Source organism: Eumetopias jubatus, unplaced genomic scaffold (assembly GCF_037043125.1).
Source record: "Eumetopias jubatus isolate StellerSeaLion01/CBP00866 unplaced genomic scaffold, mEumJub1_p1.0 scaffold_7, whole genome shotgun sequence".
Classification (NCBI taxonomy): Eukaryota; Metazoa; Chordata; class Mammalia; order Carnivora; family Otariidae; genus Eumetopias; species Eumetopias jubatus.
The window spans coordinates 33,757,859-33,770,002 of NW_028274813.1; the positions used below are offsets into that span (position 1 = coordinate 33,757,859).

A 12,144-nucleotide genomic window follows, 5' to 3' on the forward strand; every position below is an offset into this window, starting at 1 on the left:
AATAAAAATCAATAATATAGAAATTTAAGTAGACAAAGATCTATCCTTATGATAAAATATTATGCAGGTTAAAGTAATATTTATGAAGAATATTCATTGACCAGGAAAATTCTTATGACACATATTTAAAAAACATACAGAATTGCACATGTAGTGTATAATCTTTACTATATTAAGATAGATGTGTACATGTCAACAGAAAAAGATGAGAAGGGCATACATGAAAATATAAAGCATTTGTTATTTTAGTATATTAGAATTATGTATGATTTCCCTTTGCTATATTTTTCTGAAAATTTCCAAGTTTTTTTTTTAACATTTTATTTATTTATTTGACACAGAGAGAGAGCACAAGTAGGCAGAGCAGCAGGCAGAGGGAGGGAGAAACAGGCTCCCCGCTGAGCAGGGAGCCCGATGCGGAGCTCAATCCCAGAACCCTGGGATCATGACTGGAGCTGAAGGCAGCCGCTTAACCGACTGAGCCACCCAGGCGCCCCTCAAGTTTTTTATAATGATCAAATGTCATTTTTATAAAAAGAAAGTTTTTTTTTTCTTAAGAAAAGTAAAGGAATTTTAGCCTTTGATTTTGGCTTTATTAACCTAAAAAAATTAGTGATTACAAATTAGCTGAGGGCCAGTAACCTGTCTTGTGAAATGACTATTCAAACTACTCTGGATAAAAATCATTTTCAGCTAGAGCTTAGGAATTCGAACTAGTGCCGAAAAGAATACAGGAGTCATGACCAATTCCTTAAATCTTCTTGTTAGAATCTGTCTTTATTATTATTATTTCAAAGAGGCAAAATAATAACAAATAGGAGGTGGAGAAGGAAGAAGAGGGGAAGGAAAAAAAAATCAAGCTTGTCTCCAAAGACTATAAGTAATACAGGACTTGATTTACATGAGATGTTCATATAATTGTTTCCAGAGCTAGATAGGAGTCTTTTTGTCTGTTTGTTTGTTTTTTTTGTTTTTGGCTTTGTCCTTCTTGCCACCCAAAGCCTCTGTTTTCCAGATCCCAGGACCTAGAAGTAAGTACCGAGAGATTTTTAATTTTGTACTCTGATCCACAGTGACAGTGATACTCTCCTTTTAGGGAGGTGACAGCTGAATTGGAAGGGAGAACTTCTTAGCAGATTCTAGCTTCAGATATTCCTAGACGGTGTAGCTATTCTGGAGCTATCCTGGAGCTATGGACCCCTATTTAGTAAGACCAGGGAAGTGGTGAAACCAGAATCTAGTTTGGATTCACTTATACAAAATTAACTGCCAAATGAAGCTATAAGATAGTTCCTGATGGTATTTGCCCAGGATCACAATAAACCTCCTGGGGTGGCTCCTTGCCTGGAACTAATCTGGCCTGGGGTGGTTCATGAAAATGTAAACTCTACCCTAGCTTAGATCCTAAGAGAATGACTTTGCTAGGATTTTGAATAGCTCATTAATAGTAACAGTTAATAATAAAAGATAGCACAAGGATATTAGGAAGTATAAACTTCCAGGTACAAAATAACTGGTTTGCCTGAGTCTTCAGCTTACAGATGGCATACCATGAGACTGAACAGTATCCATAATCATGGGAGCCAATTCCTCACAATAAATCTCATCAGGTATATATAATCATATATATATATTCCTATTGGTTCTGTTTCTTTGGAGAACCTTAACTAATATAAATGGAACAGAATAGAAAGTTCAGAAATAAACTTTTGTGTATACAGTCAAATGACCTTCAATGGGGAAAGGACAGTCTTTTCACAAATGGTGTTGGTGTTGGGAAAACTGGATATCCACATGCAAAAGAATGAAGTTGGATCCTTACTTTACACCATATATAAAAATTAACTCAAAATGGATTAAAGAACTAAATATAAAACCTAAAACTATAACATTCTTAGAAGAAAAGATACAGGAAAACTTTATGACGTTGGATTTGGTAATGATTTTTTTTATAATGGTGATGAATAGATAAAATGTTTTCTTTATTTTTTCTGATTTTATAATGAAACATTTCTCCCAACAATGTAAGTGGGCCTCAGTTTTTTAAAAGTTTTTATTTCAATTCCAGTTAGTTAACATACAGTGTAATATTAGTTTCAGGTGTACAATATAGTGATTCAGTACTTCCATACATCACCAACGCTCATCGCAACAAGTGCACTTCTTAAACCCCTTCACCTATTTAACCCATCCCCCTACCCACCTCCCTTCTGGTAGCCATCTAGTTTGTTCTCTGTAGTTAAGAGTCTGTTTCTCAGTTTTGGTAATGATTTCTTGAGTATGACACCGAAGGCGCAGGCAACTAAAGCAGACATAGACAAATGGGGCTACATCAAACTTAAAAACTTTTGTGTATCACTACTGGGTATTTACCCCCAAAATATAAAAACACTAATTCAAAGGGATACATGCACCCCTATGTTTATTGCAGCATTATTTAAATAGCCAAATTATGCAAGCATTCTGCGTCTACTGACAGATAAATGGATAAAGAAGATGTGGTGTGTATATACACAATGGAATATCATTCAGCCATAAAAAGAATGAAATCTTGCCATTTTCAACAATATGGATGGAGCTAGAGAGCATAATGGCAAAGTGAAACAAGTCAGTCAGAAAAAGACAAATACCATATGATTTCACTCATATGTGGAATTTAAGGAACAAAACAAAGAGAGACACACATACCAAGAAACAGACTCTTAACTACAGAGAACAAACTGCAGGTTACCAGAGGGAAGGTGGGTGGAGGGATGGGTGAAAAAGTGATGGGGGATTAAAGAGTACACTTATCATGATGAGCATTGAGTGAATCACTATGTTGTACACTTGAAACTAATCTAAAAAAAAGATTATATAGGGAAAAAACTTCTGTGCATTAGGGACAAAATCAACAGAGTAAAAAGGCAATCTATGGAATGGGAGAATATAGTTGCAAATCATCTATCTGATAAACAGTTAATGTCCTGAATATATAAAGAACTCTTATAACTCAATAACAAAAAGATCAAAAGACTCAATTAAAAATGGGCAAAAAATTTGAACAGATGTTTCTCCAAAAATGATATACAAATAGTCAACAACATATGAGAATCAACATCATTAATCATTAGAGAAGTGCAAATCAAAACCAGAATGAGATATCACCTCATACCCATTAGGATGGCAATTATAAAAAAAAACAGAAAATAACAAGTGTTGAGGAGAATATGGGGAAATTGGAACCCTTGTACACTCTTGGTAGGATTGTAAAATAGTACAACCACCACGGAAAATCGTAAGAAGTTTCCTCAAAAAATTAAAAATAGAAATACCATATGGTCCATCAATTCTACTTCTGGGTTTGTATCCAAAAGAATTGAAAGCAGCATCTCAAAGAGATATTTTCACACCCATGTTCACTGTAGCACTATTCATAATAGTCAAGTGGTGGAAGTAGCCCAAATGTTCATCAACGGATGAATGGATAAACAAAATGTGGTGTATATATTTATATACTGTCACATGATACAACATGGATGGACCTTGAAGACATTATGCTAAGTAAAATAAACCAGACACAAAAAGACAAATACTGCATAATTCCACTTACATGATGTATCTAAAGTAGTCAAATTCTTAGCAACAGAAGGTAGAATGGTGGTTACTAGGGGCTGGGATGAGGGGGAAAAGGGGAGTTGTTTAACGGGTGTAGAGTTTCACGTATCTAGTATGAAAAAGTTATGGAGATACATTTCACAGCAGTGTGAATGTACTTAATGCCATTGAATTAAACAATTAATAATGGTTAAGATGGTGAATTTTGTTAATGTGGTTTTTACTGCAATAAAAAAAGGAATGAGGTATTGATACATGCTATAACATGGATGGATCTTGAAAATATTATGCTAAGTAAAGAACCCAGTCACAAAAGACCACATATATGATCCCATTATATGAAATGTTCAGAGTAGGTAAACCTATAGTAGAATGTACATTGGTAGTTACTTAGGGCTAGATGGGGGTGACTGATGAGGATAGGAGAGGATGACATCTAGTGAGGATGGGGTTTCTTTTGAGGTGATGAAAACGTTCTAAAATTGACTGTGGTGATGGTTGTACCTATCTGTGAATTTACTAAAAACCCTTGAACTATATACTTTAAGTGGGTGAATTATATAGCATATGAGTTATATCTCAATAAAGGGCAAAGATAATAGATTAAAAAATAAGAATATTTATCTCATTTCAACATATACTATATTTAGAAGAACCAAGAACAGTCATTATTTGTAGCACACATATACCATCTGGTCTTTATAGACCTTCAAATATCATGGAAAGAAAAATAAAACATTTCACCTGGAAAGAAAGAATTGCTTCACATTTAACTAAAGTTATTAATATAAATTTAATAATACATATAATTATCCAGTTTTTTATTTTGGACTCATGCTAAATACAGGGGTTGCTATCTTTAAGGTAAATTTGTTCCCTACTGGATTAGTTCTGATTTTGGATGTGGAATCATGTTAGCAGCAGAGATTAAGTTTCTTCAAAGAAAAAAACAATCATTACCTCAAGTTTTGGTCTAAAAGCCTAGGGCAAGGGAAAGGATTGGGAGAAAAATATGCAATTGATTGAAAAATGGTCCGGGCTACCAGTTGGCAGAAGATATTAGAGAACAGAAGGAATATATGTCAGATATACCTCTCAGCTACACAAGCAACTATATCCATATCTCTCAGTAGGGTTCAGGACTAAACAGTCAATGGATAGCTCTTTCAAGCAGTCCATATTAGCCTTGATTCGATGTCTGCCCAGATGACCTATTTGGTAACTTAAAGAGTACATAGTAGTGGTGCAAATCACATGGGACATTCTTGCATACACGTACCTACATGTTAAACCATCCCTTCTCTTTGCCCATAGGTGGAGCCCAAGTATTGGTGTTGAATAAACTTTGGGCATGAGATTTTTAGAAAGAGAGGCTCAGCATTCAACTTGAATGGAACCAGGCAGCAGTAACTTCTCAACTAGATGTAATAACTGTTTTAAGTTTATAATTTGGTAGAGAAAGCTGAAGCTGTGGGAGCTAAAGATCTTACTAAAAGATACAATTTCAGGGAAACATGAGCAAAATTCCCTTTTCCCAGTCTTTCTAATCCAGTGAGAGCCCCATTTATAATAAGCAAAAGACAGTTTCCCCAATATATAGTTAATATGCTTTCTAGGAACATTTGGTGGTGGGAGTTTATAGCTCTTCACAGTCTCCAGTGAGCATATTTCAGTTGTAGAAAGTTAGGCGGTATACCAAGAAGCTATGGTCCTGCTTTCAGAATCTGAGGAGGTCATGTCTATTCTGTTCTATCCTATCCCATACACAATATTCTCTAAGTTCTGTATAATAAAGGATGTATTAAATTTGATGAAGATGATAACAATAAATGCATATTTCTAGATTCTGTGGGGATCAAAAATCTTAAACGTAGGGCTGTGTATCACTGGGGACCCTTGTCCATATATACAATTAAGTAATCTCAAGAGGTTGATAAGAAGAAAGGAATGGAAAAGACTGGTTGATGATTTACACTGTTTTGTGTAGTATGCTCACTTAGGCTGCAAGAAGACAGTGGCAGAGTGCTTCATTAAAAGGTGATAGACTTTTTATGTTGTCAGCAAGATATTCATATACAAGTCAGATTCCCACATGATAGTTATTAAATTCTCTACTCTTTGGAGTGCTAGCTTTTTTATACTGGGATGACTGGCCTAAAAAATATCTTCAGAAAGAGTCTTTATAGATTCAAATGGTTGACAATGGACATATATAGAAGGAAATCAAAATAGAGAGCTATTTATTAAGTTGAGTACAATTTGTAAGCACTGAATCCAAATGTAGTCTCTAAATGGTAAAAGTAAAATATTTAATTTGTTTGGTTGGGCATTTATTCTGGCACAGATATTACTTTTTTCTTGTGTCTAAAGTCGGATGTTAGGATACCCAAGTGGTTTTTAGATATAAGAGGGAAAAGTCACTTATCAAAATGATTTCACATTTGTAAAGATCCCTGTGTTGTTAGCTCTAAGAAGGCTTTGGAAGAAGTCAAGGGGAAACTCTGAATTCTGAGTGATCCAAGAAATTGATTCCTCGTCCTCACTTTGGGTAACCAAGATATTATCAGTTTTATGAATCAGAAGTGTAGGAATAATGTGGTAGATAGCAGAAGGCTGAAAAGAAAAGATACTATCTAAGGCTTCCTCATAGAAAACATGGATATTAGTTTGCTGTTGAATATAAATTCCTCAAAAGTTTACTTAAGTTCATTGTGACAGCATTGATACTGTACATTTAAAAACTATCATCCCTTCCAATCTATGTGAGAGGCTACTGAAGACTACTTTTGACTTAACAGCTATCCATTGTATTCACCAAAACAGTTGAGAAGGCAGGCTCGATACATATACTTACTCAGGCCAAATAACTATTGGTAGGAACAATATTAGCTAGGGCCAGGGATTAAGAGGAAAGATGAATGAAACAGGCAGATTTGGATTATTACTGCATTAAAACAAAAAACCCCTTAAAATGAAGCATAGCATATTTAAAGAAAACTTCATGATTATTTAACAGACACTAAATATTTAACATGGTGGATGCCCTCAAGCCTATCCTAATACAATTTATTCTCCACATCTTCATTGTATATTTGAAAGACTAGACAACATTATAGTTCTCATTTATGCATTACAGTCTTCGTTTATATGAAAGTTTCAGATGTATAAACTGAAAAAGAGTGAATGATTGAGAGGTGAATATCCCTTTGATGAAAACAGGTATATTAATTACTCTCTAGTTACTCCATAAATCATGGTTATGGAATAGTACAATAAAAATCCCTATGCTTTTAAAAGAGATAGCTTGTTCAAAGTGTCATTATGTTGTGTATTTGTATTTTTCCATCTAGGGATGCTCATTACCTGAAAGTGTGATGAGTAAGGGCAAGCATTACATTATGGTTCTTATGTCATAAAATAAAAATAAGCTTTGTGCAAAGTTATAGAATTTGGAATAAATGGATGTGTTATGATTACCAGAAATTACTGTCATGATTTAGCAATATAAAAATATGCAATGCAATTGGTAATAAACTAATTCTTAAGTTGTGTTGTGGTTTCATGATGTCTATTTTATTATTGATTACCATAACCTGCATCTGTGTTACATATATTCATTTCTACATATAATATATTAAGCTTTAAAAATAATAACAGTGTCACTCTAGAAAATATTTAACTTGACTAAAAAAAATTTTTTTAGGGGAAGTATTTTTAAAAAATATCTAAAATGTTCCTGAGGTCATAGAAAATATTTCAATTGAGATTAAGTGCTCACTTCTTTTAGTACTTAATGATGGACACTTTGCCACACCCAGGTCAAATAAATAGGGTGTCACTGACAAGTGGGTAACATTTAAGTCCAAGGGGTCAGGATTTGGTACAAATAAACAAAATGTTCTTTCTATTGTTTGAACAATTTAAACTTTTCTTTATTGGTAATTTCTTAATCACTATCCTATAAAATGTCAAAAGCTCCACAGGAAAAAAAAGTTTTTTTAATCTAATTTCCATAATTTTGAACTACATATCCTAGTATCCTAAAAATAATTAACTTTTTCAACATTGGTTTTATATTAGTATATTACAATGGTTAATAAAAGGGAAAAGGTAATATGCAAGAAGTATTTTATAAAAAGAAAAAAATACATGTCAAAATCAAGCTCCTCCTTAATGCCCATCACCCAGTTACCCCATCCCCCACCGCCCTCCCTTCTGCAACCCTCAATTTGTTATATACAATTAATGAATCATTGAACACTACCTCAAAAACTAATGATGTACTATATGTTGGCTAATTGAACTTAACAAAAAAAATAAAAATAAAATCAAGGTCCTACACGTAATGCAAGAATAAGTAACAAAAGTGTCAACTGTGATACTGACTCGAAAAATTACTGGTGGTTTATTTCCATATGGCTAAAATCAAAGTAAGGAAATTAGTAAGGCATTATAGTTTCAAGGATGCAATAGTATCACCGAATTAATCACTCAATGTTGTTTCCAAATGATAAACAAAATGTTAATAGATGACTTTTTTTCTTCTGGTAATTTAACCAAGAATATCAGGATTCTGTAGGAAAGGAGTTTCTAGACACAGAAATACAAGATTTTTAACCATTTAAATAAATTATGTTTTCAGAAAAACTGAATTAAAGTTTTAAAATTGCAACTCTATTTCTTTCTTACATACATTCAGATACATTACAAAAAGCACTGTTGATTACAAGAGAATCCTTGTGTTGCTGACACTCTTCCTATGCTTTTGTCTCACAATTAAATGAGACTATTTGGTTTTCCCTGGCGTATAGCCCATGCTGCTTGGGGTAAGCTAACAGCCTGCCAGGAGAAAAGTCTTTACTTGACAAAACAGTCAAAAAGGTAACTTCTGGTGGAAGGAGCAAGATGGCAGAGGAGTAGGAGACTTAAGTTTTGCTGGTCCCAGGAATTCAGCTAGATAGTTATCAAATCATTCAGAACACATACAAACTCAACAGGATATTGAAGAAAAGAATAGCAGCAATTCTATGAACAGAAAAGTGACAACTTTCTAGAAGGTAGGATGTGAGGAGAAGTGAATCTGAGGTGATATTTGGGAAGATAGACCGCGGCGGGGAGAGAGCCTCCGTTAGCTGGCTACCGGCAAGTGATAGAGCAGCAGAGCACAAAATCGGAACTTTAAGAAGTCTGCTCTGCTGAGGGACATAGCTCCAGTGGCTGTGTGTGTGTGTGTGTGTGTGTGTGTGTGTGTGTGTAACCCTTGCTGGGACAGTGTGGTCTCAGGACCCTCGGGGTCACAGAAAGATGGGGGTGACTGAGTGTGGCAGAGCTCCCAGGTATCAGAGTGGGGAAGCCGGCTGCAAAGACGGAGCCAAGGAGTGGGCTCTCAGCTCAGGGTTGCCATAAACTGTGATCTGCGGCACAGTTGGGCCACTGCTCTTCCAGCAGGGACCCAACATGTGGCAGATCTGGGGCGACTCCCCTTCCTCACCTAGGAGGAGCAGCACGGGAGTGCACCGCAGCAATCTGCTGGGTTTGGAGACTCCAAATGGGGTCATGTTCCAGAGATAGAAATGCTCAGTCACAGGCCGGGTGAGCTCAGAGTGCAGCTGGAGACCAGAGAGACAGGAGTGACTGACTGCTTTTCTTCAAGGGCACACTGACGAGTGGTGCCCCAGCTCTCGGCTCCTCCAGGGCCAGAGATTGGGAGGCTACCATTTTCATTCTTGTCCTCTAAAGCTGTACGGAAAGCTTTCAGGGAACAAAAGCTACTGAGCAAACCCAAGCAGATTCCTTAGCCTGGCCCCTGGCAAGGGCAGTGCAATTCCGCCTGGGGCAAAGACATTTGAAAATCACTGCAACGGGCCCCTACCCCAGAAGATCAGCAAGAACATCCAGCGAAGACCAAGTTTTTGGAACAATGAGAACAGCAAAACCCCAGCGCCAGGGGAATGAAGCACATAGAATTCATGGCTTTTTTTCCCATGATGCTTTAGTCTTTCAAAGTTAATTTTTAAAATTTTCTTTATTTTTTCTTTTTCTATTTTTTTAGTTGAATTTTTCTTCTTTCCTTTCCCAACCAACAACTTATCAATTCCTTTTTTAAAATCTTTTTTTAATTTTTCATTTTTAAAGTCATAGTCTATCTCTTAATTGTATTTAACCTTATTTTTTGTATATATGTAAGTTTTTCTTTCTTTAAAATTTTGGGATACAGTTTCTTCTAACAGACCAAAATACACCCTAAATCTAGTGTATGATGTCCTCGTCTCCCGCCTGATCACATTCTCTCTCTTTTTTTAAAAATTTTTTTCATTCTTTTTTCAACCAACTTCTTATCAATTCCTTTTTTAAAATCTTTTTTTAATTTTCATCTTTACAATCATATTCCATCCCTTCATCGTATTTACCCTTATTTTTGTGTATATATATATATATATATATATATATATATATATATATATATATAGTTTTTCTTTCTTTAAAAAATTTGGGAGGCAATTTCTTCTAATAGACCAAAATACACCCAAAATCTAGTGTGTGGCTCTGTTATATTCGCCAGCCTGATCATATATATATATTTTTTCCCCTTTCTTTTCCCCCTGGTTTCGGGTCTCTTCTGACTTGTTTAGTGTATGTTTTTCTGGATTCACTGTTACCCTTTTAGCATTTTTTTTAGCATTTTGTTCTTTCATTCATCTATTCCCCTCTGGATAAAATGACAAGACAGAAAAACTCACCTCAAAAAAAAAAAAAAAAGGACAAGAGGCAGTACCACCTGCCAGGGACTTAATCAATACAAACATTAGTAAGATGTCAGAACTAGAGTTCAGAATGACAATTATAAAGATAGTAGCTGGGCTTGAAAAAGTATAGAAGAGACTAGAGAACCCTTTTCTGGAGAAATAAAAGAACTAAAATCTAACCAAGTCGAAATCAAAAAGGCTATTAATGAGATGCAATAAAAAATGGAGGCTCTAACTGCTAGGATAAATGAGGCAGAAGAGAGAATTAGTGATATAGAACACCAAATGATGGAGAATATAGAAGCTGAGAGAGAGAGAGAGAGAGAGAGAGAGAGAGAGAGAAACAACTACTGGATGAGGAGGGGAGAATTCAAGACATAAGCGATACCATAAAGCGAAACAATATTAGAATTGGGATCCCAGAAGAAGAAGAAAGAGAGAGTGGGGCAGAAGGTATATTGGAGCAAATTATAGAAGAGAACTTCCCTAATTTGGGGAAGGAAACAGGCATCAAAATCCAGAAGGCACTGAGAACTCTCCCCAAAATCAATAAAAATAGGTCAACACCTTGACATCTAATAGTAAAACTTACGAGTCTCAGAGACAAAGAGAAAATCCTGAAAGCAGCTCAGGACAAGAGGTCAGTAACCTATAATGGTAGAAACATTAGATTGGTAGCAACCTATCCACAGAGACGTGGCAGGCCAGAAAGGACTGGCATGATATATTCAGAGCACTAAATGAGAAAAATATGCAGCCAAGAATACTATATCCAGCTAGGCTGTCACTGAAAATAGAAGGAGAGATAAAAAGCTTCCAGGACAAAAAAAATCTAAAAGAATTTGCGAACACGAAACCAGCCCTACAAGAAATATTGAAAGGGGTCCTCTAAGCAAAGATAGAGCCTAAAAGTAATAGACTAGAAAGGAACAGAGACAATATGCTGTAACAGTCACCTTACAAGCAATACAATGGCACTAAATTCATATCTTTCACTAGTTATTCTGAATGTAAATGGGCTAAATGCCCCAATCAAAAGACATAGGGTATCAGATTGGATAAAAAAAAAGACCCATCAATATGCTGTCTGCAAGAGACTCATTTTAGACCCAAAGACACCTCCAGATTTAGAGTGAGGGGGTAGAAAACCATTTACCATGCTAATGGACATCAAAAGAAAGCTGGGCTGGCAAACCTTATATCAGACACATTAGATTTTAAACCAAAGACTATAATAAGAGATGAGGAAGGACACTACATCATACTTCAAGGGTCTACCCAACAAGTACTAACAATTTTAAATATTTATGCCCTTAACATGGGAGCAGCAAATTATATAAGCCAATTAATACAAAAATAAAAGAAACACCCTGACAATAATACAATAATAGTAGGAGACTTTAACATCCCCCTCACTGAAATGGACAGATCATCTAAGCAAAAGATCAACAAGGAAATAAAGGCTTTAAATGAAACACTGGACCAGATGGACTTCACAGATATATTCAGAGCATTCCATCCCAAAGGAACAGAATACACATTCTTCTCTAGTGCCCATGGAATGTTCTCCAGAATAGATCCCATCCTGGGTCACAAATCAGTTCTCAAGTGATACCAAAAGACTGGGATCATTCCCTGCATATTTTCAGACCACAAAAACTAGAACTCAATCACAAGAGGAAAGTCGGAAAGAACTCAAACACATGGAGGCTAAAGAGCATCCTATTAAAGAATGAATCGGTCAACCAGGAAATTAAAGAATAATTAAAAAAAATCACGGAAACAAATGAAAATAAAAACG

At 35.5% G+C, this 12,144-nt stretch overlaps 1 protein-coding gene across 3 annotated transcripts in view; it reads right to left on the reverse strand.

Moving 5' to 3' along the window:
- Nucleotides 1-12,144, reverse strand: part of GPHN (gephyrin) — a 626,989-nt gene that overhangs the window by 94,208 nt on the left and 520,637 nt on the right. The gene's annotated exons all lie outside the window — the stretch shown is intronic.